The sequence below is a fragment of the Nicotiana tomentosiformis genome, chromosome 2, assembly GCF_000390325.3.
Source record: "Nicotiana tomentosiformis chromosome 2, ASM39032v3, whole genome shotgun sequence".
Lineage (NCBI taxonomy): Eukaryota > Viridiplantae > Streptophyta > Magnoliopsida > Solanales > Solanaceae > Nicotiana > Nicotiana tomentosiformis.
The window spans coordinates 72,137,653-72,140,856 of NC_090813.1; positions in this window are offsets into that span (position 1 = coordinate 72,137,653).

Genomic DNA, 3,204 nt, shown 5'->3' on the forward strand with positions numbered 1-3,204 from the left:
CACCCACTCTGACTTGGTTCCGAATATAATCAACTCTAAGGCTCTGCTAGCACATGAGCACCCTCTCAAAGAAGCACCTAGCTGAATCATCTTCCTTCTCACTCGCCTCTACACGAAGCATAAATTGTAAGTCTTTCCAAAGCGTGAGCATGAATCAATAAGGCCAACTATAGCACACATTCCTTAAATTGCTTGCTCAAATTACCACTGATGTTCTCTTTCCTTAGTCGTAATAACCTATGAATATGCCGATAACCAAAAATCTTACAAATAGACGACCATGAAATCCAAGTGTAGGTGATGGGACTCTCCCACTTAGCTTGAAGCTACTATTGCATAAACTTGGAACCCGCCAAGATTCTTTCTTCATCGACATGATCTAGCAGAATCAATCCGCCAAATTCCTCAAAATCCTTCTATCAACCTTTAATAGACACTCCGAACCACTAGCCGCATTTACATATTCAATATCTTACTAGGTAGCCAGTAGAATTCTTCACAGAAGCGTCGTCAACACCACGCGATCGCTAACCTACTCACAGGAGATAACCCACCTGTGAAAATTACATGCTGGCATATTCCAATGTCGATGCACTGGGTATAATTACTACAAAACCAGCAGACCATCCTGAGTCCGAGCTCATTCACCAGCTGCACTAGTCCGTTCACTCCTCATGAACGTCAACTAAAGGTGCGATAATACATTCCAATCCAAAGTCATGTTGTATCCTTCTTCATATCAAGCAACTCCTTTCTGTTGTATCCAATCTCCCGCCGTATAATAGCCAATATTTAAAATTAAGTTTGTATCCTTCAACAAAGCGACAACAATAGCCCAACCAACTACGCAGGGAGAAATATCCCGCACCACATCTGTAGTACCATTACAATTCCTCAATTCCCGATTTATAACCAGCGCTTCACGTCGCATAAGATTGAATGGGAAAGAAATGAAGGCATAAGCCTCAAAGGAATCAAACTGCACGATGAGAAATCAAGAAGGGAAGTGCTCCTAACAGCCCTATAGCTTCTTGAAGATAAGTACAAACGTCTCCGTACCGATCCGCAAGACTCTACTAGACTCGCTCATGACTCGTGAGACCTAAGTGAACCTAGTGCTCTGATACCATGTTGTCACGGCCCAATATCCGTTAAAGGCCGTGATGGCGTAGGACACCACTGTCAGGCAAGCCAACACTAAATAGTTAATTAAATTCTCATTTTAATATTTTTTTGAAATCGTAAATTTACTTTAATTTATCTAGTAAAAGATGAATTTACAGAATAAATAACAATATTTTTCCAATTTCAATATTGAACATCCCAAAATCATCCCAGAACCCGGTGTCACACAAAATAGAATATAGGGGACTGTACTCAACATCACACTGTTGCGGCGTGCAACCCGATCTAAACAACATACCCGTGGCGGCATGCCACCCGATCCGTACAAAACAAAAAAAAACTATAAGGAAATACTTACCGAGCTAGAATTCTCGTTATTACAAAAATACCCGAATATCGGCCACAAGCACGCTAAGTGCATAATATCATCCCTGGAAAGACAGATAGCGCCATATGCTATAAAACTCAGGCACGACTACGGTGCGATATATGATCTGCATCTCGAGAGCCATCCTGGTCACATAACACCACCGTTGTGCGTGAACTCAACACATTGTACAAATAATCAAGCCGTCTCATAGTCCACATGGCACAATAAATATAACACACGAAATTAACATCCCATGCCCGAATGTTCTTCCATAAGGAATGTTATACCACACGAACACACCCAGGCCGGTGTAGAGTACACATCCACATTTGGACCCATCAATGGACCTCAAACTGATTTTGATCATACCACGCTTGGGTATATAATCCCTCAAGTATCCACAATTACCCATTTTCCTATGACACACAAGAACAACCATCGACTTCGAAACAAACTTTCAAAATTCTCAACCAAATGAATAGAGCGCCATTCAGGCATAATTTCTCAAATTAGCGGGAGTACCATAATTTTCATACTTGGTCTCAATATTTGATCAATTAAGTGACTACAAGTCATACTTATACAATTTTCCCGTGGAATACGCTCTCACGACCTTCCGCACCAGATAACAAGTCTGCACATCCATTCCACCGGCCATACTAATGCTATAAAGCGAATCAAGGACCCGCAAATCAATACACAAAGCCTCTTACACATGCCACTGATCTCAGGTGACGCTGATTACACTACCAGCTTGCTTTAAACCTCTAATCTTTTCTGCTCGTCTGAGCCGGTGACATTCTTGTCAACACCGAAACGCAACCTCGATCCTCAACTTCTAATTTCAATGCTATTTGACGCACTTAATCACGACAATGCGCAAGAGTACAAGAATTTCATCATAACTCCTGAACCACTAAATAGGGTAAACACTTAATCACATAGAAACCTTCTACTTAACTCATTTCAAGAGAACCATTGCAACACGTGACTGAATTCTCATATCCGCAGAAAATGCCCCCAAATAAAATCGATTACGGCGTCATCAAGCCTCGCACAAATCCCATGCACAACTCAACACGCTGAAGAAATAAAGGCATACGCCTCAAAGGAATCAAATCGTACGATGAGGAATCAAGAAGGGAAGTGCTCCTAGTAGTCCTGTAGCCTCTCGAAGATAAGTACAGACGTCTCCGTACCGATCCGCAAGACTCTACTACACTCGCTCATGACTCGTGAGACCTAAGTGAACCTAGTGCTCTGATACCATGTTGTCACGACCCAATATCCGTTAAAGGTCGTGATGGCGCCGGACATCACTGTCAGGCAAGCCAACATTAAATAGTTAATTAAATTCTCATTTTAATATTTTTTTTAAAATCGTAAATTTACTTCAATTTATCTAATAAAATATGAATTTACAGAATAAATAACAATATTTTTCCAATTTCAATACTGAACATCTTATAATCATCCCAGAACCCGATGTCACAAGTGCATGAGCCTTTTCTAGAAATTTAAAATAAAATATAATAACTGTCCGGAATACAATTTGGACAGGAAAGAAAATACAATACTTTGAAGGAGACTCTGTTCGCTACGGTGCGTCGTATAGAATGCATCTCACCTAAGTCCCCGCCATAATCGTACCTCTGCGCCCACAAGGCCATTAAACATATGTGTACCTGCACAAAAATATGCAGCAAGTG